General features: G+C 36.1%; 1 protein-coding gene and 1 pseudogene across 2 annotated transcripts in view; one reads left to right on the top strand and one right to left on the bottom strand.

The window, feature by feature from the left end:
• Mettl15 (methyltransferase 15, mitochondrial 12S rRNA N4-cytidine) overlaps positions 1-27,573 on the top strand; it is a 235,632-nt gene that overhangs the window by 64,221 nt on the left and 143,838 nt on the right. The window lies entirely within an intron of this gene.
• On the bottom strand, positions 22,295-27,236 carry LOC124109072 (large ribosomal subunit protein eL43-like; annotated as a pseudogene).

The following is a 27,573-nucleotide window of genomic DNA, read 5'->3' as shown; positions in this document are numbered from 1 at the left end:
ATTTTTGATATTTAGGAGAGTTTGTTTGATGTTCATAGATGCTCCATTTTGGGGGGCATAAATATTTACAATTCTTATATCTTATTGATGTACAGTTTTCTTAAGCAATATGAAATGACCTTCTTTGTACCTTCTGAATAACTTTGGCTTGAAGTCCACTTGATCTGCTATGAGGATAGAAACTCCTGCTTATTTATGAGATGGTATATTTTTCCTTCTTCTTTTAACTTCAGTGTCTGGATGTCTTTTTCTATGAGATGAGTCTCTTGGAGATAGCATATTGTTGGGTGTTGTTTTTTAATCCAATCTGCCAGTTGTGTCTTTTGATTGATGAATTTTGGCCATTTACATTCAGTGTTATTGAAAAATTATTTTTATTCCTTGTCAGTTTATTTCTCGTTTTTCCTACTGTAGTTCCTTCCTTTGCTGGTTTTTACATTTTAGGTGGGGTCCAAGGGAATGTGATATCTGTTCCCTGTTCAGGTGGGGCTGCTGGAGCTGAGAGGAAATCCTATAGGCAGAGCTGCTGTTGGTGGTGTTAGGCTTAGGTAGGCTCCTGGTTCTTTGTTGAATGTTGATTGGTCTGAAGATTTTAAATCAGTGCACCTCTAAGGCTCAGCAGTTGCTGGTCCATGAGACTACATCCCAGGGATCTTTCCTGGGTTCCACTCATGTGGGGGAAGAGCCAATCCTTATTCCCTTCTGTCACTTGCAACCCTGCATTTCCCTTTTCTCTTGGGTTCATTCTCCAAACTCTGCCTTTGCCCTTTCTAATTCCCATCTGGGTGCTTCTCTCCCAGTTGGTCCTGCAAGCCACCAGAGTCATGGGGGAAGGGGGAGCCCTGTGGTTTTCCTCATCCTGTTTTTCCCATGTGTAAATCCCTCTCCACATTTGATTTTTTTCTGGTGACATAGGCGCTCTCTATGTCATGTGGTGTGGGATTTCCAGGCCTGTATTTTCAGCTCAACTTGAGTTTCCCTGGAATTGCTCCCCTTACCCACCCAGCTACTGGCCCCAGGCTATAGCTGCAAAATGGCTCCTTCCTCTGTTCTTTGTGGGTAGCTGGGAGAGATATAGCTTCTTTCCTGCATTAGGATATCTTGCAGCATGCCTTTCAGGTTACTCCATCAGTGTCTTTGATCTCTGATTTCTTCATACTCAGACATGCCATAGACCTTCTAAAAATGCATGTTCCCTTAATTCTCTTATTCCTCATATACATATTCACTGCTCTTATACCATCATCTTTTTAAGATTACAACTTATCATTAACATTTTCTCATTGGTGACATTAATAAACACAGTATACATATGGCATAGTACTATGATGTAAAATTACACCATATTTTTTATTCAGTTTCACTGCTGTTTGATATTTACTTTAGTTCCAGCATTGGCTATTTTTCACATTGTTAAAATGAAAATTATTAACTCATGTAATTATTTCACTTGGATTAATCACATGAGAATGCACCAAAGGTTATATACATTTAATAGCGTTTGATACCAAATTGCCCCTAAAAAAACAACTACCCATCAACATTCATATTCTACTGACAGTATTATCTGTGCCCCTTCCCTGGTCTAGATGTTACTACTCTTTTTTTTTTTTTTTTTTAAACTGGCATTCCTTTATTATACATGAAGTTGAACATTTAATCATCACTCTGTTTGTCTTTTTAATGTGCCCATTTAAAAAACTTAAGATATTAACAATTTTATTGTTTTGGATAAAAATAAATATTTCTAATCATACATCCTGATACTTTACCTAAAGTTTAAATGTATTATGTGAAAGTCTTCCTTATAGGTTTGTGGTATTTGTGTGTTTCAGAAATTTTCATTTTTATGAACTACAGTCTGTATTTCACTTATTTGCTGATATTTTTGCCATTGTTTTTATATGAAGGTAGATTTTCTTTATTCCAGGACTGTATTGATATTTGCTATATTTTCTTCTTGAATTTTAAATGTTTCATTTTTATGGTAATTCTGTAATTATCTGTTTTACCCAATGTTTGATATTTTCAAGAAATATTTTATTGGACATTTAAATAATTCTCAAATATTCAAATTAGAATTCCAAATACTTGACAACTGATACTAACAACATCTATGAAATTAGTATTACTATCATGTTTTTGAATAGTTGCTGAAAATAAGGAAGAAAAAAAAATCTATTCTGGTTTTCAGTAGTAGAACTTTGAAAGATTCTGGAAATAATTCTGAATTAATTTCTTGGCTAAGGTAGTCCTAAAAACTAAAATAAGATAATTTGCCAGGTTCTTTCTCTTTCATCAGCCACTGACAAGATTTTAAGAGTTTCAGAATCTGTTCCACCATAAAAACAAGGCCAAATGATTTTGTTGAAAAAATTAAGTATAGAAAAGAGACCTATCATTTCCATTATAACAGGAAACCTCACTCAATTCAAAGTTCATAATAATGCCAGTCTTAGTGGTTCTTGGTACTGGCAGAAGCTGGGAAACCCAACATAACCGCTGTCAATATATCTCCCAGTTACCTACAACCCACTTAGACAACGTATTCTGTCAGTTCCTAGGAAAACATTCTTGACACATACCTAGCATCCACTGAGGTTTCTTTTGTACTTCTACCTTTCAGTAATATCTACCAAAAGTAAATATCTTATAACCCAGAAGCAGAGCATAGATAAAATCTTCTTTGGTTATAACAGACATTTTGCTTTATTCTTCCATACCTTTTATTCTCAGAGACAATAAGCTGAGTATACATTGTGTCAAGATCTATACTCACATCTATCTGAAATTGCTGTACAATTCTGTGGAGGAAATCTAAATGCACATTTCTTTAATCTGAATGAAGAGACTTCAGGGTATTTTAGGTTTTGATACCATTGGTATATATTCTTAACACATCAGTAATGCCAAGTCTGACCATACATACTAGACCTCTATTTCCTACAGTAAACAGTTTAATGTGGAAACAATCTGAAAAAGTTATAAGGTTTTCATTAAATTTTGTTAAAAGGTCCAACTCTTCATATTTTATCTACTTAAGCAGAGCCTCTTGTTCTTTCTGTAAAAACAGTCTAATTTGCTCACATTCAGAATTCGTTTATTCTCTTTTATACTCTACCTTCTTTCTCAGCTAGAGGGATTTGCTGCCTTGTTTATGAACTACAGTCTGTATTTCACTTTTCAATTAATTCCACATTATTCTTCAAGGGCTTGATGCTAGATTCTAGAAGTCTGTGGTGTCAACTTTTTTAATGGGACAAATGTAGTGCCTCTGCTGTTTGGTATACATAAAACCTGTAGGTTCTTCACAGAGAAAAGAGTCAGAAATTATGTGTTACTTATACACAGCATTTTCTTCCTGCCTCTTCCTCTTGCTCTTTTTGATCTGGAGTAGCTTAGCAAGTCCAATGATAGAGCAGGGGATTCCTCCCAAACTTTCTTTGTGGAAAGCAAAATTAGCAGACAGGCCAGGGAAAGGCATCATTTCCATATACTTCCTAGGATATACTGAGGCAGTAAAAATAGAAGTTGTACCCATAGTTAATGGTCACTGGTTCTTTCAAGTATTACAGACAGATGGGACAACTGTACACCCTTGGAGGTCTGCCAGGGCTGTCACACATTTCATTGAACTTTGAGTAAAGATAGTGAATAAAGCCTGCCTTCCCAGAACTCAGGTCTCAATGTGAAGTAGCTATCTTTCAAGACCGTGCATATAGACTAGCTCTAGGTTTCACTGACCTGACATGTTGGTGGCTGTCACTGAAGTCTTGTTTAGTTGTCTGCACCTTAGCTCAGAGGATAAAAAGAATTCCAAGCTTATAGCTCTATCACTGATAAGCCCATCTGCACTTAAGTTTAATGACTTTCTTCAAGAAAGAAGCCACTAACCTAATATACCAATCATTTCTTTACAGTGTAGAGATCTAAAGAATGATGGGAAAAACCAGCCCCATAAACAATTACGTGGGAAAACTGCTGACATAACAATGTAAAACCTTCAAGTCCTATTTCAAAATGCTCCATATGTATTCTGTTCACCCCCTTTGATTAAACTTTACACAACCAAGTAACTAAGAATCTTTCTTGATCAAACCTAAGAGAGACTCTTTACATCATTCTTTTCTGTGGAGCAGGTATGCATAATAATATGTCAAAATACACTCTACTGTCATGTATATCTAAAAAGAACAAATGAAAAAAAAAGTTAATTTTTTTTTAAAAAGTAGGTAAGATTTAAAATTATCTCTTTGGCTTTGGTCTTCCCTGACTAAATAAATCCCAGCTTAACTTTAGCTGTAGATATTTAGGATAATTGATAATATGTCATTCCCAAAATGCTTAAATGGAATGATTAGATCCTGTGTTAGCATACCATAGCTTTTAAAAAGGGTGAGGTAGTTCTGCCAGGTTTGGTTGGTAATATTAATAAAGTATAACTCATTATGAGGTCTTCATGAGACTAAAAAAGGGAAACCATATCTGACATACAAGAAGAATGAAGTAACTGTTAGCTGTGGGGTATTTTGTTCCTTTGGTTTTTTTGGAAGAGTATCTCCCCCATATTAAAAAATAAGAACAAGTTGTCATGTAGTTATAATACTAGATGTATAGTATAATTTTGTTTCGTTATTTTATCTTTATAGGGAAAAAATCTTTATATACTTACTAAGTATATATATGTTTGCTCCTGTATAGAAGAAAAAGAGTCAGTGCCTTGTTTATGTTTGGCAAGCTGAGAGGAGGAAGCAAAACCACAATTTATTTTCATTGTTATTTATTGTTTGAATGGTTATTAATAAAAATCCTTTAAGTGGTATTTTTTAGTTAAAATTAAATAAAATTTATTTTTAATAAAATGAATAATTTTAACAATCTTTTCAAAAAAAGCAAAAAAAAAGAAAAAAGAAAAAGGTATATCTTCTGATCTGGATGGTCTTTAGACATTATAGTTTTATCATTTCACTTCATGTATATGGTTACTTGTGCAGCAAAGAGTTATTAATTCTTACTTTAAAGTGCTTTGCTGGTACTGTAAATCAGCTGAGTACTGAGTACTGTATTCTTTCTCTCTCTCTCTCTCTCTCTCTCTCTCTGATTGAAATTGAACCCAAGGTCTCAAGTATGCTAAGCCATGTACTGTACCACTGATACTTTAATACTCTGACAAAGTCCCAAATGTGTATGTGGTATTAAGTTTATTGAGATTTTTCCTCCCCTGGATACTGGATGTTTTAGTCAACTTTTTTGCTGCTATGATGAAAGGGCCTGACCAGAAAAATTGTAGAGGAGAAAAAGTTTCTTTGAGGGCTCACAGTTTCAGAGGTCTTAGTTCATAGAAGGCTGACTCCATTCCTCAGGGCTCAAAGTGAGGCAGAACATCATCGCAGAAGGGAGTGGCAGAGGGAAGCAGTTCACATGATGATCAGAAAGAAGACAGAGACTCCACTCTCTAGATACAAAATATATACCCCATAGCCACACCCCCAATGAACTACTTCCTCCAGTGACTCTCCACCTGCCGCCAGTTACCACTCAGTTGATCCCATCAGGGATTAATTCACTAATGAGTTTAAGGTGATCATTATACCTCTGAACTTTCTTGCATTGTCTTACGCATGAACTTTTGGGGGACACTTCTATTTCAAATCATAACACTGGGGATTGAATCAAAGGGTTCTTTACCACTAAGCTACATCCTCAACCATTTTTATTTTTAATTTGGTATGGATCTCATTCAATTTCTGAGGCTAGCCTTGAATTTGTGGTCCTCCTGTCTCAGCCCTCTGAGTAGTAGGGTCTCTAGGTGTGTATCACCACACCTGGCTTACTGTGATTTTTAACAATAAAAATTATTGAATAATTTTGATCTTTTGGATATTTTTAGGAAGGAAATATATCAAGTCAGAATCATTTACTGGAATTTTGTTACTATTAATGAAGAGTTAATTCATGTCTGCGGCTATAGCTCAATGGTACAGCAGATACTTAGCATGTACAAACAAGGCTTTGGGTTCAATCCAAAAAATAAGAAATAAGTAAAATTGACTCATGCTCAATTGTTAACTTTCTAATATATGTTGTTCTTAACAGTGAATGAGTATTGAATAGAGCTATAGAAGAAGCAAATATATGAAATATTATTCAAAAATTGACATATATTAGTTACTTATATTAGGACTCATCTGAGATTGCAATCAATTTTCTTAAGAGTCTTGCTACTTCCCATATACTCATTTGACTTAGCCATATCTTTTAGAATATCATTTTTAAACGTGCTTATTATTGCAATTTCCCAAAATGCAATGTAAATGACATAGATGCCAATTCTTTTTTTTTTCCTACTTAGTTGTACATGACAACAGAATGCATTTCAATTGTACACAAATGGAGCACAACATTTCAATTCTCTGGTTTTACATCGTGTAGAGATGCAGCATTTGTGCAATCATATATGTACCTAGGGTAATAATTTTCATCTAATTCCACCATATTTAGATGCCAATTCTTGTTATCCTTTTTAGAATGAAAAATGTCTTCGCTGATTCCTTTTTTTTTAAAAAAATTTATTTTTTAATGGTAGTTGGACACAATACCTTTATTTTATTTATCCATTTTTATGTGGTGCTGAGGATCGAACCCAGGACCTTGCACGTGCAAGGTGAGCACTATACTGCTGAGCCACAACCCCAGACTCTAATTCCTTTTTTATAAAATAATGTTTATTTCCTAAAAGAAACGGATTGCTCATTTACATGGTTGTATCAAATATGTAAACTTTTTGCTTAGCACTCTATTTATCTTAGCTTATTTAAAAAAACATTTATTTTTAAGTTGCAGGTAGACACAATACCATTAATTTATTTTTTTAATATGGTGCTGAGGATTAAACCCAGTGTGTCATGCATGCTAGGCAAGTGCTCTACCTCTGAGACACAATCCCAGCCCATATCTTAGCTTATTTTTATTTTTTATTTTTTTTATTTTATTTTATTTTTTTTATTTATTTATTTTTTTTTAGTTTTTTTTTTTTAATTTTTTATTGTGGGTTGTTCAAAACATTACAAATTTCTTGACATATCATATTCCACACTTTGATTCAAGTGGGTTATGAACTCCCACCTTCACCCCATACACAGATTGCAGATTCACAGCAGTTACACATCCATTGATTTACAAATTGCCATACTAGTGTCTGTTGTGCTCCGCTGCCTTTCCCATCATCCCCCCTCCCCCCTCCCCACCTCTCCCCTCCCCTCCCCTCCTCTCTCTCTACCCCCTCCACTGTATAACCCTGAGGGTCTCCTTCCATTACCGTGCAATTTCCCTTCTCTCTCCCTTTCCCTCCCACCTCTCATCCCTGTTAAATGTTAATCTTCTTCTCCTGTTCTTCGTCCCTACTCTGTTCTTACTTACTTTCCTTATATCAAAGAAGACATTTGGCATTTGTTTTTTAGGGATTGGCTAGCTTCACTTAGCATAATCTGCTCTAATGCCATCCATTTCCCTGTAAATTCTATGATTTTGTCATTTTTTAATGCAGAGTAATACTCCATTGTGTATAAATGCCACATTTTTTTTATCCATTCGTCTATTGAAGGGCATCTAGGTTGGTTCCACAGTCTTGCTATTGTGAACTGTGCTGCTATGAACATCGATGTAGCAGTGTCCCTGTAGCATGCTCTTTTTAGGTCTTTAGGAAATAGACCAAGAAGGGGAATAGCTGGGTCAAATGGTGGCTCCATTCCCAGCTTTCCAGGAAATCTCCATACTGCTTTCCAAATTGGCTGCACCAATTTGCAGTCCCACCAGCAATGTGCAAGTGTACCCTTTTCCCCACATCCTCGCCAGCACTTGTTGTTGTTTGACTTCCTAATGGCTGCCAATCTTACTGGAGTGAGATGGTATCTTAAGGTGGTTTTGATTTGCATTTCTCTGACAGCTAGAGATGTTGAGCATTTTTTCATGTACTTGTTGATTGACTGTATGTCCTCCTCTGTGAAGTGTCTGTTCAGGTCCTTGGCCCATTTGTTGATTGGGTTGTTTGTTATCTTATTGTTTAATTTTTTGAGTTCTTTGTATACTCTGGATATTAGGGCTCTATCTGAAGTGTGAGGAGTAAAGATTTGTTTCCAGGATGTAGGCTCCCTATTTACCTCTCTTATTGTTTCTTTTGCTGAGAAAAAAATTTTGGTTTGAGTAAGTCCCATTTGTTGATTCTAGTTATTAACTTTTGTGCTATGGGTGTCCTATTGAGGAATTTGGAGCCCGACCCCACCGACTGTAGATCGTAGCCAACTTTTTCTTCTATCAGACGGCGCGTCTCTGATTTGATATCAAGCTCCTTGATCCATTTTGAATTCACTTTTGTGCATGGCGAGAGAAAGGGATTCAGTTTCATTTTGTTGCATATGGATTTCCAGTTTTCCCAGCACCATTTGTTGAAGATGCTATCCTTCCTCCATTGCATGCTTTTAGCCCCTTTATCAAATATAAGATAGTTGTAGTTTTGTGGATTGGTTTCTGTGTCCTCTGTTCTGTACCATTGGTCCACCCGCCTGTTTTGGTACCAGTACCATGCTGTTTTTGTTACTATTGCTCTGTAGTATAGTTTGAAGTCTGGTATCGCTATACCGCCTGATTCACACTTCTTGCTTAGCATTGTTTTTGCTATTCTTGGTCTTTTATTTTTCCATATGAATTTCATGATTGCTTTCTCTATTTCTACAAGAAATGCCATTGGGATTTTGATTGGCATTGCATTAAACCTATAGAGAACTTTTGGTAATATCGCCATTTTGATGATGTTAGTTCTGCCTATCCATGAACAGGGTATATTTTTCCATCTTCTAAGATCTTCTTCTATTTCTCTCTTTAGGGTTCTGTAGTTTTCATTGTATAAGTCTTTCACCTCTTTTGTTAGGTTGATTCCCAAGTATTTTATTTTTTTTGAAGATATTGTGAATGGAGTGGTTGTCCTCATTTCCATTTCAGAGGATTTGTCGCTGATATACAGGAATGCCTTTGATTTATGCGTGTTGATTTTAAATCCTGCCACTTTGCTGAATTCATTTATTAGCTCTAATAGTTTCTTTGTAGAGCCTTTTGGGTCTGCTAGATATAGAATCATATCATCTGCAAATAGTGATAATTTAATTTCTTCTTTTCCTATTTTTATGCCTTTAATTTCTTTCGTCTGTCTAATTGCTCTGGCCAGTGTTTCGAGAACTATGTTGAAGAGAAGTGGAGAGAGAGGGCATCCCTGTCTTGTTCCAGATTTTAGAGGGAATGCCTTCAGTTTTTCTCCATTCAGAATGATGCTAGCCTGAGGCTTAGCATAGATTGCTTTTACAATATTGAGGTATGTTCCTGTTATCCCTAGTTTTTCTAGAGTTTTGAACATAAAGGGATGCTGTACTTTGTCGAATGCTTTTTCCGCATCTATCGAGATGATCATATGGTTCTTATTTTTAAGTCTATTGATGTGGTGAATAACATTTATTGATTTCCGTATATTGAACCAGCCTTGCATCGCAGGGATGAATCCTACTTGATCATGGTGTACAATTTTTTTGATATGTTTTTGTATCCGATTCGCCAGAATTTTATTGAGGATTTTTGCATCTAGGTTCATTAGAGATATTGGTCTGTAGTTTTCTTTCTTTGAAGTGTCTTTGTCTGGTTTAGGTATCAGGGTGATGTTGGCCTCATAGAATGAATTTGGAAGTTCTCCCTCCTTTTCTATTTCCTGAAGTAGCTTGAAAAGTATTGGTATTAGTTCTTCTTTAAAGGTTTTGTAAAATTCTGCTGTATACCCATCCGGACCTGGGCTTTTCTTAGTTGGTAGTCTTTTTATGGTTTCTTCTATTTCCTCAATTGATATTGGTCTGTTTAGGTTTTCTATATCCTCCTGACTCAATCTGGGCAGATCATATGACTTAAGAAATTTATCTATGCCTTCACTATCTTCTAATTTATTGGAGTATAAGGATTCAAAATAGTTTTTGATTATCTTCTGTATTTCTGAAGTGTCTGTTGTGATATTGCCTTTTTCATCCTGTATGCTAATAATTTGAGTTCTCTCTCTTCTTCTCTTCGCTAGCATCGCTAAGGGTCTGTCGATTTTGTTTATTTTTTCAAAGAACCAACTTTTAGTTTTGTCAATTTTTTCAATTGTTTCTTTTGTTTCGATTTCATTAATTTCAGCTCTGATTTTAATTATTTCTTGCCTTCTACTTCTTTTGCTGTTGTTTTGCTCTTCTTTTTCAAGGATTTTGAGATGAAGTATGAGATCATTTATTTGTTGGTTTTTTCTTTTTTTAAGGAATGAACTCCAAGCAATGAATTTTCCTCTTAGAACTGCTTTCAATGTGTCCCATAGATTCCGATATGTTGTGTCTGTGTTTTCATTTATCTCTAAGAATTTTTTAATTTCCTCCTTGATGTCTTCTATAACCCATTGATCATTCAGTAACCTATTGTTCATTCTCCAATTGATGTATGCTTTTTCCTTCCTTCTTTTATCGTTGATTTTCAGTTTCATTGCATTATGATCAGATAAGATGCATGGTATTATCTCTACTCCTTTATATTGTCTAAGAGTTGCCCTGTGACATAATATATGATCTATTTTTGAGAAGGATCCATGTGCTGCTGAGAAAAAAGTGTAACTGCTTGATGTTGGGTGGTATACTCTATATACGTCAATTAGGTCTAGGTTATTAATAGTGTTATTGAGTTCTATAGTTTCCTTATTCAACTTTTGTTTGGAAGATCTGTCCAGTGGCGAGAGAGGTGTGTTGAAGTCTCCCATGATTATGGTGTGGTGGTCTATTAGACTCTTGAACTTGAGAAGAGTTTGTTTGACGAACATAGCTGCACCATTGTTTGGGGCATAAATATTTATGATTGTTATGTCTTGTTGGTGTATGGTTCCCTTAAGCAGTATGTAGTGTCCCTCTTTATCTCTTTTGATTAACTTTGGCTTGAAATCTATTTTATTTGATATGAGTATGGACACGCCTGCTTGTTTCCGAAGTCCATATGAGTGATATGATTTTTCCCAACCTTTCACCTTCAGCCTATGTATGTCTTTTCCTATCAAATGCGTCTCCTGTAGGCAGCATATTGTTGGGTCTTGTTTTGTGATCCATTCTACTAGCCTGTGTCTCTTAATTGGTGAGTTTAAGCCATTAACATTTAGGGTTATTATTGAGATATGGGTTGTTCTTCCAGCCATATTTGTTTATTTATGTTACTAAACATGGTTTGTTTTCCTCTTTGATTATTTCCCCCCCCCCTTTACTGTCCTACCTCCCACTGTTGGTTTTCATTGTTATTTTCCATTTCCTCTTCCTGTAATACTTTGGCTAGGATGTTTTGAAGAGATGGTTTTCTAGCTGCGAATTCTTTAAACTTTTGTTTATCGTGGAAGGTTTTAATTTCATTCTCCATCCTGAAGCTTAATTTCGCTGGATACACAATTCTTGGTTGGAACCCATTATCTTTCAGTGTTTGAAATATGTTATTCCAGGATCTTCTAGCTTTCAGAGTCTGTGTTGAAAGATCAGCTGTTATCCTGATTGGCTTGCCCCTAAATGTAATCTGCTTCCTTTCTCTTGTAGCTTTTAAAATTCTCTCCTTATTCTGTATGTTGGGCATCTTCATTATAATGTGTCTAGGTGTGGATCTCTTATGATTTTGCACATTCGGCGTCCTGTAGGCTTCTAGGATTTGGGATTCTGTCTCATTCTTCAAGTCTGGGAAGTTTTCTTGTATTATTTCATTGAATAGACTGCTCATTCCTTTGGTTTGGAGCTCTGTACCTTCCTGTATCCCAATGACTCTTAAGTTTGGTCTCTTAATGTTATCCCATATTTCTTGGATGTTCTGCTCATGGTTTCTTAACAGTCTTGCTGAGCTGTCTATGTTCTTTTCCAGTTGAAATACTTTGTCTTCATTGTCTGATGTTCTATCTTCTAAGTGTTCTACTCTGCTGGTAGTATTCTCCATTGAGTTTTTAAGTTGGTTTATTGCTTCCTGCATTTCTAGGATTTCTGATTGCTTGTTTTTTATAACCTCTATCTCCCTGTATAGTTGATCCTTTGCTTCCTGGATTTGTTTGCGTAATTCGTTGTCGAAGTGATCTTTCATTGTCTGATTTTGCTGTTTAATGTCTTCCTTGATACTCCAGATCATCTGAAGCATGTATATCCTGAATTCTTTATCTGACATTCCATCTGCTGCAGCTGTTACCTCTTCTAAAGTTGCGTTGACCTGCATTGCTTGTGGTCCTTTCTTTCCTTGTCTTTTCATATTGCTTGCGTATCTTTCCTGCAGGTGCGGGCGGCGGCTCTGCTCTCTCCTTATTCCAATTGGGGTGTCGTGGCTACCACGCCCGCAGGTCACTGGGCCTGTTCTGGGAGCTGGCGGTGGCTCTGTTCTGCCCCTACTCCAATTGAGGTGACGAGTGTACCACGCCGGCAGGCCACCGGGCCTGATCCGCCGGTTGGTTGCAGGTTTGCCTACCCTGCAGGCGCGGGCGGCAGCTCTACTCTGCCCCTACTCCAAATGGGGTGACGTGTCTGTCGTACCGGCAGGCCACTGAGCCTGTCCCGCTGGTCGGTCGCAGATCTGCCCACCTTTCGGGCACGGGTGGAGGCTCTGCTCTGCCCCTACTCCAATTGGGGTGTCGTGACTACCCCGCCTGCAGGACGCTGGGCCTGTTCCTGGCAAGGGAGGCGACTCTGCTCTGTCACTACTCCAATTAGGGTGGTGTTTGTACCACGCCGGCAGGCTCCTGGGCCTGATCCGCCGGTCTGTTGTAGGTCTGCCTACCTTGAAGGCGCAGGCGGCGGATCTGCCCTGCCCCTCCTACCACGCCTGCGGACCCCTGGGCCTGATCTGCAGGTTGATCACTGGTCTGCTCACCCTGCGGGCATGGGTGGCGGTTCCGCTCCGCCCCCACTCCAATTGGGGTCACGTGACCACCACACCGGCAGGGCCTGATCCGGGCGTGGGAGAAGGATCTGCTCTGCCCCTACTCGAGTTGGGGTGACGTGTGTACCACACTGGCAGGCCACTGGGCCTGACCCGCCAGGCTGTCACAGGTCTGTTTACCTTGCAAGCGCGAAGGGCGGCTCTGCCCTGCCCCTCCTACCACGCCCATGTACTACTGGGTCGTGGGTCTGCCCACCTGGCGGGTGTGGGTGGCGGCTCCGCTCCGCCCCCTCTCCAATTGGGGTCACGCGGTCACCACGCTGGCGAGCCGCTGGGCCTGCTCCGGGGGCTGGCGGCGGCCCGGCTCCTTCCCTCTGGCTCGAGGACAAATTGAGGAGACTCGGGTGACTGAGCCTCACCCCCTTTACCAGGAGACCAACTGCTTATGTCACCGCTGGTATTGATGAAGATCTCTCCTCCACCGCTTTCTGCTGACATCAGATCTCTGCCATGTTGGTATCCTATGCGAATGGCAGCATTTCGTTCCCCTTGCCGGGCAACCCAAGCAACGGGTGAGTCCTGACCGGCCCTCAGCAGGACCCGGACCGAGACGCAGTTTCCGCGGGCTCCTAGCCCCGGTCCAGGGAAGTTCCGGGAGCCGGAACTCGGCCGCTCCGTGCTCGGTGTAAGCTCCTATAAGTGTAAGCTCCAAGAAGCAGTCCCCGCGGGCTCAGTTCCGGGAGCCGGAATTCGGCTGCTTAGTGCTTGGTGTATGCTCTGATAGTAGCAGGGTCCAAGAAGCAGCCTCCGCAGGCTCCGCAGCCCTGAGCCAGGGCGGTTCCGGGACGGTTCCGGGAGCCGGAACTCGGCCGCTCCGTGCTCGGTGTAAGCTCCTATAAGTGTAAGCTCCAAGAAGCAGCCCCCGCGGGCTCAGTTCCGGGAGCCGGAATTCGGCTGCTTAGTGCTTGGTGTATGCTCTGATAGTAGCAGGGTCCAAGAAGCACCCTCCGCAGGCTCCGCAGCCCTGAGCCAGGGCGGTTCCGGGACAGTTCCGGGAGCCGGAACTCAGCCGCTCCGTGCTTGGTGTAAGCTCCTATAAGTGTAAGCTCCAAGAAGCAGTCCCCGCGGGCTCAGTTCCGGGAGCCGGAATTCGGCTGCTTAGTGCTTGGTGTTTGCTCTGATAGTAGCAGGGTCCAAGAAGCAGCCTCCGAATGCTCCGCAGCCCTGAGCCAGGGCGGTTCCGGGACAGTTCCGGGAGCCGGAACTCGGCCGCCCCGCGCTCGGTGTTCACTCCGATAAGATCAGATTTTAAGAAGCACCCAGGCGCTGAACCCTAGCAATCTGTCTGCAAGCCGCAGGCGAATTGCAGCCTGAAATTACCTGTTCTATGGCTGAATGAGCTGCGGTCAGTCGAAAACAGGTATGGTGATGTCAGTTTACCAACATGGTGGCTGCTGGCCTCCTCTGTGGTCTGACCGGTGTGGAGAACCGAGATGGACCGCTTCCTTCCCCCGTCTCGAACCCAGAATTCAGCCCTGAGTGCGGTGCTTGCGCGGCTGGCAGAAACTGCAGCGCTGTAACCCTGCGTCTCTATCCCAGTGCGCGCTGCAGACTCTAGCCGCGGGGCGATTTGCTGAATAAGCAGTTTTACCCTCCGTGCGACAAACCTCTTGCGTTTGAGTCCCCGTAGCCGATCCTCGTGCGATGGAAATCCTTCCTCCAGGTTCCGGCGCACCCCACTATTGCTGGAAATTCCTAACAAAATATCCTTTAGCCGTCCTGACTTGTCATACTCCCACACAGTGAAGCAGCACACGGGGGTAATGCACTCCCCTCGCCGCCATCTTCCTTCCCCCTTAGCTTATTTTTAATGTTTCACATTTGTGAAATATAATTTACCATACTATGTTCAATGTGTGATTTAGGCATATAGTTTAAATTATTGTTTTATTTCCAAGAACACATTTGAGCTTGCAATAAACAAAAAATATGATATTTTAAACTAATTGAAATACTGTGCCATTAAATATTGTTGAATTTTTATTTTCCTCAGAAGTCCACAAGAAATGTTAAATAATTTAGTGTTTATTCATAATTCAAAGTTTCATTTCTTAACATACTATTTTGAAATTTGGGGAATATAAAATTGCTGCCAAGTTATTAATAACTTCAGCTACAGAATGAGGGCTTTGTCTGCTTATTTTAATGGTGTTCTATCCTATATGTTATCATTTTTTATTTCCCAAAGAAAGAAACATAGTCTACAGAATGACATAATAAATAAATATAGGATCATATCTAAAGTCAATATCAAATATTATTTTTGAAGAAAGATACTTGAATGTCTCCAAGGATTGTTCCCAAAGCTCTAATTTGAATTTATTACTTTTGTTCATAAACTCCTTATATTGATTCCATGAGTTCTTATTTTGACAAATACAAGCAAATTGGACCAATTTGTCAGTCTAAATTAACTGTGAAGTTAGTGATAGTGAATGACTTATGGGTTTAAAAACCTCTTGATTTCATCAGTATTCAGTCAGTTGAAGTGTACAACTGGTGAACAGTTATAGGGTAAATTTCTATGAGTGAATCATTTCCATTTGGTGATTTCCTGGGGTGAGTAGCTTGCTAGTTTAGTAACCTCACATTTTATAAACCATCATTAGAATGGCATTCAAAAGTATTTTATGATTTGTACAACTAATATTGTAACAAATTTCAATAAAATGAGAACCCAAATTGGTTACATTAAGCTCTGTTGTCATTGTAAAAGCATTACTACAATGTTCTTTGCAACAGATTTCATATATATTTGCAAAATTGATTTATAATTTCTCTTTTCAGGGTGCCTGCTAAAGTATTATACAGTAGTCTGTGTTCTGAGTTAATGCTATTGATTTCTCTTGATGTTGATTATACTTTATTGACTGCATTAATTTTTTTCTTGATCAATAGTTATTCAAGAGTTTATTTAGTGCTCTTTATTACTGATGATTTTAAGATAACTCTTCATATAAAGAAACCTTTAACTTCTAATATTCATTAGTCGTTCTCCTCTTGTTTATGACTGCAATCATTAGAACATAGATAAAATCTTTCTCAAATGAATCTGTATTTTTTGTGGTTATTAATGACAAAGGAAATTTACGTTTTCATAAGCAATCAATAAGTTCAACTATTACTTTCTGAAATTGTAGCATAATCATTAAAAACATCATTCATGTATTTTTTGATTACCTACTATTTGAATTTAAATTTTCCAATTGGGCCATAATGTTACTTAACATAGAGTTACCTTAATTCTACTTACCTCTATTAAGAATGAAAGAAGATCTCTCTTCATTGATAATCATCTGTTTTTATCCTATTTATTTTAGAATTGTAAAATATTTGAACTTGAAGAGATCATCCTTTTGAATCCCCTTGCCTTATCATTGAGAAAAGAAGGTTTAAAAAGATGAGGTGACATGCCATACACACACATGCACTCACGCATGCATGTGTGTGTGTGCACATCCACACATATATTTTTTTCTTTAGCAATGATAATTAAATCTCAGGCTTTTTGCAGCCCAAGTGTGCTCTCTACCATTGAGCTATACCCCAAGCCCTACCAGTATTATTAAATAAAAAGCTTGCATGATACATTCACCTGAAATGTTTAATAGATATCTATTGAAGTAGATGTTAATGAAAACCTAAATAAAATGATCATAATAGTTTAATTTTACATTAAATAGAAATATAGTGCAAATTAGCACAAAACATATTTAAAAAATCAAGTGTACTTTTCTTTTGGTAAAGATGTTATAAGCCAGTTTTTGCTATTTGCTTTAGTTACAAACTGTTAACTCTAATAATAGGAATAGTATGGCACTAAGGAGAGTTAGCCTCAGTTACATTTAAATTATATAAAGAAGTTATAACAAGGAGCTTACTGATAATATTGTTCAAATAGCAGAGAGATACTTGATAGGTTCTCTTAGAAGGCAAGTGATGTTTCTTTTATAAGACTATCATAATAAGCCTTATCTTTTAAAGTTATTCCTGTAGTTATAAATTATTTTTTAGAACTGAAGTGAATGAATTGTTTTTTTTTTCACTGCCTTTAGAATTTTGATATTAATGATAATACTTTTAAAGGTAAAATTTTAATTTTAATAAGCATTTGCTGTATATGAGTTGTGAATGTTTCCTTACCTTGTCTATATTAATGTCAGGACAATTCAAATTGCTTTTTTTATCTTTTCTTTTTTAGTTTTTTGTATTTTGTGGGATAACTTTTTTTTTTCTTTTTGGTGATGATGATAGATATTGAAATGGGGAACTTGCATGTACCAGATGAGGGATCTATCACTGAACTATACCTCTAGCCTAAGGGATATTCTTGAAATTCCGATAATTAACTAAGATTAGAAAATATAAAAATCCTGGAATAGGGATTGAAGTGAATGATCTGAATTTTATTTAAGCTTCATTATAAACTAAAGGAATTTATCTTTCTAGGGTTGTACCTTTCTAAATTTTTTTTTTTTAATAATACTTGTGACAGTTGGTAATGGTCTCTCTTCAACTTAAAAAAAATGGTCTTTTTAATAAAAGTAATACATGGATGTAAATCTATTATATTATATTTCTGGTTTTTGGATAATCCTGTAATGTTTAATTATGAACTCCAAGTATAAAAAGCAAATGGTATGATATATTATGGAAGAGTTCTTTTGTCATAGAAATATTTTCAGAAATAACCACAATTACATGTCCGAGACTATGTAAATTCCTGAACAGCCATCTTAGTTTATTTTTAAGCCTATTGTCAATTAATACTCAGAAAAGAGTTTAACATTGTGTCCTGTATAAAATATCTTAATTAACAGAAAAGTAGTGGTTGTTTCCACTCATTTTTCTCTTTCTAGAAAAAGTAAGAAGTTTATTCAACTAAGGTTTATGTTTTAATATTTATTATTTTCCATTAGCCCACTTTAGACCTCTCTGTTTGATATAGTCCATGTTTATATGCTTAAAGCTTTCTTCATATGATTAAGCAGATCATATCAAATTATTTGGATTATATTGTTTTACTTCCAACATTGGCAACTAAAGTTATCTGTGCTTATTTCTGTGTCTTTTTAAGATTACATATTTATATAAAAATCATATTTATCTTGTAGTACCTTCTATTAGGACTACATTGTATAATGCATGGTCACCTGCATTATGAAGGCATAAATGTTGTTGTCTGATAATGAATGATAGAATACTGTACAGCTTGGCATAAATAAGAGATTTTTAGGTTTTAAGTGATTATCCACCTATTTTGGAATCTTTTTCTTTTCTTTTCTTCTTTCTCTTTTTTTTTTTTTTTTTTTTGACAACAACATTCCAAAATTAGAAGTTGTTGATTTGCTAATATTGAACCAGTCTTGTATTCCTGGGGTTACACGCTCTACTTGCTAACAATGCATTATTCTTTTCACATATTAATGAATTTGATTTGCTTATATTTTTGAAAATTTTTACATTTATGCTCATGAGCAGTCTTAATTTGTAATTTTCTAATGTCATTGGTTTGTATATCAAGGTAATGTAGAGCTCATAGATGAACTGGGAACTAGTCACTCTTCTATTTCCTGGAAGAGATTTTGGAGAATTGGCTCCTTCTTTAAATGTTAGGTAGAATTCACTAGTGAAGTCTTTTGGGCCTGGACTTTTCTTTGTTAGATGGTTTTAAAATGCAAATCAAGTTTCTTTAATAGACACACAGCTTTTAAGGTTATCTCAGTGCTTCCCAACAGGGAGTAATTTTGCACCCCCTCTGATGGCATGTTTGGTAATGTCTGAAGATATTTTTGGTTATCACAACTGGGTGGAGGGCTTGTCAGGGGTACTGCTAAATAACCCTATAATTAAGAGACTAGTCTCCTAAAACAAATGAGGCCCAAAATATCAGTGGTTCCAAGACTGAGAAATCCTGGGTGTTTCTTTGAGTGAAGTTTAAAAAATTGTGTTTTTCAAAGACTTTATCCATTTCAGCTGTTTTTGATTTAATTGACAAGTCTATAACCCTATGATTTCCTTCTTATTTTTTTGGTAACTATAAGACTTTTAATATATAGTTTTTATTTTCTTTTTATGCCTGCTTTTATTTAATATCCTAGGCTTTTAGTATTACTTTTAAGAAGTCTAAGCTTTTAGCCTGGAAATATGAAGGCCTAGGACATTATGGTACATTATTGTAACTTAATGAAGGTGTGCATACACTATACTAAATATATGAAAACATTTTTCCTTAATAACAAATTTACCTTCCCTTAGTTTAACTTTTTTCCTTTATTAACTTTTAAATTTTTTTAACTTTTTGATCTTTTGTAATAGCACTTAGCTTAAAACATTAAATGCATTGTGTAGTTACACATTTTCCTTATCTTTATTCTGTATTCTTTTTTTTTTTCTATTTTTAGTGTCTTCTTCTTTTTTTAATTCAAAACCCTTTTTGCTGTTAACAACCACTAGGACACAAACATGCACATTACCTTAGGCCTACCCAGAGTCAGGATCGTTGATATCACTGTCTTCTATCTCCATATCTTGTCCCACTTGAAGGTCTTCAGTGGCAGTAACACACAGGGATCTGTAATTTCTTGTGATATAGAAATAACTCTTGAAGGATCTTCTGAGGCTTATGTTGAAAAAGTAACACTGTTTTCAGAAATTTGTCCATGTGGTTTGCTCCTTTTTACACTATAGATTTGTTTGGAAGCAGATATTCATCATGATTATTTCTCACTATTAATGAAAATCTTTTGGTGTTTGGGGTTTATGTTTTCAAGCTTTTAAGGGGCTTGTCGACATCTGCAAAAGCTTCAACTAGGCTCTTCGCTATGTATTTTCTTGGGGTTCTGGTTTCTTTTTCTTCTGAAGCTTTCTTTTCTTTTGACTTTTTCTTCAGTTGTTCATTCATTCAGCGATAGGAATTTTTCAGCTTTGTTATAACCTTAGGGGATCCCTGTGGTAGATTTGGTCAGGCATTAACTGAAATGTTATTATATGGTGCAGGACTGCACTAACTATGGATATTTAACTTATTCTGTCTTAGTAGAATATAACATTGTACTTCTCACTGAATTAGAAGCTTCTCCTCCAAAGATCTCTAGATTCTTTAAAAATATAGCTATACAGATGTTTATGCAACATTTCCATCCTATAATTGATTTTATATTGTTAAAATTATGATTTCATTGGGCTAGAGTTTTGGCTCAGCGGTAAAGCGCTCACCTTACACATGTGAGACCCTGGGTTTGATCCTCAGCACCACATAAAAATAAATGAATGAAACAAATATATTGTGTCCAACTACAACTAAAAAGTAAATATTAAAAAAATCATAATTTCAACAGATTGACATCCTCTAGAATTTGACTCTGTGTACTAATTAACTATCTACAGTATGACTCTGAAAAAAGAAATTCAGTGAAAAAAAATCACTGTATATTCATATTCCCATGCTCATGTGTTTGTGTTTTATCATGTCATTCTATTTTATATTGCTTGTCTTGGGCACAGCAGGACCTCCAAGACTGTTTATTGACTATGAATGAAAGTCCAAATTCTTTGACACTTAAAATTTCTTTCTTTTTATTCTTTTTTTTAAGAGAGAGAGGAGAGAGAGAGAGAGAGAGGGATTTTTTAATATTTATTTTTCAGTTTTCGGTGGACACAACATCTTTATTTTATTTTTATATGGTGCTGAGGATCGAACCCAGCGCCCCGCGCATGCCAGGCAAGCGTGTTACCACTTGAGCCACATCCCCAGCCCACTTAAAATTTCTATACTGTTTATAATGTATTATTTTTAATGTTATTTCCTACTTAAATATTTTTTCTCAATCAAGCTTATCTTTTTGTAACCTTGAACAAACGTTGCCCTCTATATATCTTTGCTGTCTTTTGCTTGTTTATTAGGTTTCTTCTTCCATTCTCTAAAATAACTATTTACTTCCTACAGAGTACACTCTTGATGACTTTGACTTTTTTTTTTTTTCAGTGATTGAAACTGCCAAGATAATAAGACCAAGCATGACAAAATTGAGTTGAGTTCACAGATAACCAAGGCTTTTTAAAGACTTTTTTTTTTTATAAGGAAAACATATTGGTTGTGAAAAAGAAGAAAATGAAAGACCACAAAACAAAAGCAAAGACTAATAATATGATTAAGAATAAAATTTTTATTATCAAGATGATTGGCTAATTGATTTTAGTAAAAATATTGATTCTGGTATTACTGTCTTTGAGTAATTACTTCCTTTGAGTTAGTTGTTCACTTTGAAAGTTGCATAAAGTCTTCCTGGTCTGTTAATAGTGGACATATTTCAGACACTTTGTTTATAGTAATATGGTCAGAGTACCATTATAGCTAAATTGGCCCCATTTGTTAATTCATTGTCCCTATATGGAGTTAAACTTAATCCAAAGTGCAAGGAGTAGTGTGATTAAATATTAAAGGGAAATAATAAAACCTTTAGAAGTAAAGACCATCTGGTAAGCTGTTTTGATTTTTCACTTTGGGCTTGAATGAAAAGTTAATTCAAAGATGTTGTCTTAATTTCAAGAAGTATACCACAGGCACATTAATTATTAAATTTTCTTATTCTGATATACCACTAATGTTTTTCATTGAAATTTAAATATATCTCTTATCCTTTAGTATAATTTATATATTTTGAAAGATTTTTAAAATATTAAATGTGATTTAAAAACAAAATTTGCAGTTTATATCAAAGCACCTCAAAATATTTGACCTGATAAGAACAGACTTTAAAAATGCTAACATACATATCCAACCTGTTAAACATTGTATTCTTATTCTCTATTATTTAACTACTCAAAAAAAAAAAAAAAGAAAGGATTACCATAACCCATGTCAGAATGTTTTGGATGTATGTATTAGAAAACGAGTACAAGTTAGAAGGACTTAAAATTTCCAAACCTCTCCAAAAGTCGATATTAACTCAATGAAAACAAGAAGGTCTAATTAATACAATTATGAATAAACCAAGGGTTGGCCCCCACTCCCAGAAGTACTGGGAATTAAATTAAATTTGCCTCACACATGCTAGGCAAATGCCCTACCACTGAGCTATATTCCCATCCCTTTTTATTTTTTATTTTGAGACGTGGTCTTGCTAAGTTTCACAGGCTGGCCACAAACATATAATCTTCCTGCCTCAGCTTTCCCAGTAGCTTGAATTCCAGGCCTGCCCCACTGTGTCCAGCCTCTAAGGTAATTTTTTTTTTTTTGCATAAATTAACCCATATGGTAAAGATATTGCTGTCTTAAATGGTTTAGCTTCTACAGGTTTTTCAGTTTCTTCAGTATTCTGATGACAGACTTGTCTGTGATGGAGAAAGTAGTGTTGTAGGTTCAGACACCCCCACCTTCTGTTTTTGTGGAGGAACCACAGTGCCAGATCCCCACAGGCCACCTCTTCATACTAGTTTTGCCACAGAAGGAGCAAGTGTAGTTAGCATCCTGGCTAGTTTCAATTTTTTTCTCCATTTTCTCAAGCAGCACACCATACCAAGTCCATATTCAAAGAGTATCTGAACCTTCTTGGTGCATTGAGCTATGTTGCCACAACCAAGGTGTGGAGCCTAGAGAGCTAAATTATATTTAATTTCTCATGCTGTAAATGCTATAGAATTGAGAGTTTCCATTGAGAGGTCATCTGCCAACTGAAGGTTTCTGTTAGTGTCTCTTCCTGTTTCAGAAACCATGAATGTTTTTATTGTATGCTGAGTTACTTTTGTATTTGGTAAAAAATTTTGAAATTTAGGTCTTTTGTGAATAATTATTTCCTTAGTTAATATTTATTTTACAAATAGTGTTATTCATTTATATTTTCAAATTTCCTGTATATATTTTCAAATTTCCTTCATTTGTATTGTCTTATTTGAATATCCCAATAACCTGGTGGACTAGAGTGGTATACTTATATCCATATGCACATGAATAAATTGAGCTTCAGAGAAGTCAGATAATTTGCCTAAAAGCTTATGGTGATTAAATTATAGATGCTGGATCAGAAAGTTGGTATTCTGATAATCAGACCCTACTCTTTTGTACCCTACTGTCTTGTTTATATCTTGTTTTTTTAATTCATGTAAGATTTGTAAGTCACAAAAGAAGTTTGCTCTTAAAAGTATATTTATTTACTTGTTTGTTTGTTACTGGGAATTAAACCCTTTACACTTAGCTACATCCCCAGTCCTTTGTATTTTTTGTGACAGGGTCTCCTAAGTTGCTAAGCCTGGCCTTGAACTTGTGATCCTCTTGCTTTAGCCTCCTGAGTTGCTACTGCACCTGTTAAAAATTGATATTATTGAATCTGCATCTTTTCATTGTGTTGAATAACTTTAAAGCACTTTCTTGGTTAATTTTCCCTTACTATGATTAAAATTTCTTTTTAAATTTTACTTTCTAACATCTACTCCACACAAGGATTTTCTGGTGGTAGAATATACCCTATTCTGAATCTGAAACTTACATGAACTTGAATCACATGTGTAAACAAGTTTACCAAGATGGAAGTTCCTGTTTATCTGCTCTTATATGCATGCTTGTACATGAGTGTGCATGCATATACTCCTGAATTGGATACTAGATCTTATTTGAATCGATCTGCTTTGATTTGTTTAATATTAATGTTATATGGAATTCAAGTATGTTCAATATTAATGTTATATGGAATTCAAGTAATAGAAAATATCATCACCACTTTAATGCTTATGGTAAGAATTTAATCACTAAAATCATGGTGAAATTACTATCATAAAAAGATTTGTGCCAAAAAAGATGTTTTGAAAAGAGTACTTGCTAAACACATAAATTTAAAACATTCATTATTGCATTGTTTTCAAATTAATTTTCAAAATACTATGTGTTAGGTTGGTGGCAGCGACTTGGTGGTGACTTAGTGGTAACTTAGAGCAAAGCAGCCTGCGCCTAAAAAGAACATCAATCAGATGCCAAGGGAAACGCCTGTCAATCAGCCAGATCTCCTGACTAACGCCTGTCAATCAACAGGACCCCCCTGGCCAATCCTGGAGTTCAGCCAACTCCCCTGACCAACTTCAAGGGGGCAAGGGACCCTAGAAACACCTTTTCCTGTCCCAAGCCCTTCCCTTCCTGCTGTAAGCCCCATAAAAGTCCAGTCCGGTTGAGCTTCCACACGGTTTCTCCTGAGACCCTTCTCCTGTCCCCTCTGTGGGTCTGATTGAGTTCCGTCCGGGAGTGATATCTCAATAAAGCCTGTTCAGTGGCCCTTTTAAATCTGCCTCCTTTGGCCATTGCCTGCCCCAACTGATCTGACACTATGCATAATCTACACAAGTAATTCTTAAAAGAAACCACTTAGCATTCTCATTATTTTATATGTTCATGAGAGTTTATCCAGAATGTATTATATGAATTTCTTTCTAATGTAGATTAAAAAAAATATATTTAAAAAAATCCTGATAGGTTGAAATTTTCCTGGCTAGAGAACTCTTTGAAATTGGGCTTATTGAGATCACCTATGCCATATTATTTTAAGTTATTTGCATTAATTCAACTCTTCTACCTGCAAGCTTATTAAATGGCAGTTTCACTGTACATGGCTTGTATTTATGATTAAAATTCAACCCATGTTACAGATAAGAATGAAAACTATTCATCAAAAAGAGGGAATGTTCCAATATTTTAATTTATTACAAAAGATGAGAAAAAAAATTTTGTTATGATAAGTGGAAGGTTTTTTTGTGTGTGTATGTGTGAATAGCATATTGCTAAAGCCATAAGATGAAATTTTTGTAGAATTCATTCAGAATGAGTCATCATAGTAACACTAATACTCTTGAAAAATTGGAAAAGAGATAAACTTATTGCAATGCATTGATTGTTTTGTTTGTGGTATAACTTTTATGTTCTTTTGAGAGTTTTTTTCTTTTGCATAAGCCCATGTAATAGGTACAAATAAAACAAAGTAAATGCTTAGCAGACAGATACTCAACAGAGCTTGACAAAAATAAATCAAGGGTTTTGGTTCAAAAAAAATGTTTGTTCCAAGTGTTAGCTTATTATTAAGTTGGTTTTCTGTGTTCATAGTTATATGTTACCACTTATTTCTCATCTACAAATGCATCAGTATAACACATTTACTTATCAACATATTAATCAAACTGAATCAAAGCCTGAGATAAGTCAGTGATAGTCTTGAGGGATTAATTCATCACACAATAGTGGAAGAATAGCTTGCAATTACAAATAGTTAGCAGTTACATTTCAGTGACATTATAATGCATATGACTTTAGTGATAGTTTTTACACACACGGGTATGCGTTTTGTTTCATCAGAATTTCTAAATAATCTTGTCAGACAAACCTATTTCTCAAAAATTACATTCAAAGGGACTCCTGTATTGCCTTTGAAAAATGTGTGCCAACTGGATTCTATTTGGGGCCATAGTATTCTGAAAGGCTATATCATATAATTGGTATATATAATGAAAGTCATTTATTTTTTACATGTATCAATTTTTTTTAAATATAGTGAGTTTAAAAATATAATTAGATCTTAATGTTTTCTAAGCATGTTGAAAATTAACGTGTTTTTTTTTTTTTCCTCTTTTGGAGATCCAACCCAAAGCATCCTACATTCTATGCAAATCTTCTGTGGAGTCACATTCCCATGCCTTAAATTACTTCATTGGTGAATAATGATAATTAGAATAGTGGGTTTCATTGTATCTTCTCTAATCCTAACCCCTTCCTCTACTGGTCTGTCTTATCTTTCATGCTATCCATAACCCCCCCCCCCCCCCCCCCCCGCGCCTTTTTCTTCTTTCCTTTTGGCAATATTGGGGATAGAACCAGGGGCACTTTGTTGGAGATACATCTCCAGCTGGGTTTTATTTTGTTATTGTTTGGTTTTGGTTTTTGAGACAGGGTTTCACTAAATTGCAGAGGTTGGCCTGGAACTTGCAATCCTCCAGCTTCAGCCTCTCACTGGAATTACAGGAATACACCAACAAGCCGAGCTTGAAATCCCTTTTTTTTTCCTGTTTTATTTTTTTTTCTCTTTAACTTAGATATGTGAGAGTAAACATTCTGACCTTTGATTTTCTGGGTCTGGATTGTTTCATTTAGTAAGATGTTTTCCAGTTCCATCTATTCATTAGCCAACAATACAATGTCATTCTTTATGGCTGAGTAAAACTTCATTGTATGTGCCGCATTTTCTTTATTCATCTGCTGACAGGCAACTAGACGGGTTCCCTAACTTCGCTATTTTGAATTATGCTACTGTAAACATTGGTATTCATTTATTATTGTAGTATGCCATATTTTAGTTTTTTTGTATACATACCAAGGAGCTGGATCATATGGTGGTTCCATTCCTAGATTTCAGCTTTTTTTGTTCTCTTCAAAATCCTACTCAGCAGTGCTTGTCACTTCACTATTTCAAGTTTACTACACAAATTATTCTGTTCTCACATGAAATTCATAAACCTCTTTGTTTCTCTATTAAAAAGACTGTACCTTTTCATACTTTTCATTTTCTCTATTCAGGGGTAAGAAATTGTTTCTTGGCCTTTCTAAGCCTAATTGGGAGGTGGCCAGAGAGGGGAGGTCTGGAAGGAAGCCAAAAGAAATATTTTTCTTATTTCTGCCTCTATCTTTCATTATATCACCAGCTCCTGTTTTCTGAAGTTAGTGGCTCCAATGTACTTATCTGTGAAATGGGATTATTTTATTTGCCTTTAGACTATTATAAGAATTAAATTAGATCAACTTAATTAAGTGCATAGCATAGGAAGTGCTGGCATCTAATCATTGCATAATAAAAGGTTTCTGTTATCCTCTAACTTATCCAGATGACATGTTTTGTGATTTTTATTTTTCTTATTTCTCTACCTATAACACTAATTGGTCTGTTTCACCCCTATAAAAAAGCAAAGTAGACAGTAGTACAGGTTTAGGAAATAGAATTACTTTTGAAATCTGTATATGCCATTCATTAACTATGCTCAGGCAATTTACTTAACCCTATCTAAACATCCCTTTTATCCTCTGTAAAATAGTGTTAATAACACAGTATTTATATAGCTTTTAGAATTATTCAGTTGTGTGTGTGTATTCATGGGTATGTATAATATGAATAAATGATGCAATTAAAATGATTACCATTTTGCCTGAAATAAAGCTTACTATAAATGTAACATACATTGCTTTTACTATTACTATAATCCTCCATTACTATTGCCAATTCAGATTCTTCTTGCCCCTTATCTGGGTACTATCCAAGAGTAGAAGCCTCCAGCTCTTCCCTGTTTCTCACACCCTCCTATCCATCTAATACTACTGGCAGTTAATGTTTCCTTTTCTTCAAATACCGTCACCTCTTTGTACTTAAAAAAAAAAAAAAAGAACTTCAGCATTTGCTTAGAATGCATCAGACCCTGAGTTTGAAGATTCCACCATTGTAGGGGAAAAAAAAAAAGAAAAGGAAAATCTCAAAGCCTTTCATTTCTAACCCTAAATCATATAAATTATGTATTATGACCATTTAGGACTGCTATAGTTTGACTTCA

Source organism: Marmota monax, unplaced genomic scaffold (genome assembly GCF_021218885.2).
Source record: "Marmota monax isolate L192 unplaced genomic scaffold, Marmota_monax_Labrador192_F-V1.1 WCK01_AAM20220418_F8-fsc00135, whole genome shotgun sequence".
NCBI lineage: Eukaryota > Metazoa > Chordata > Mammalia > Rodentia > Sciuridae > Marmota > Marmota monax.
This window is presented reverse-complemented; position numbering and strand designations above follow the sequence as displayed.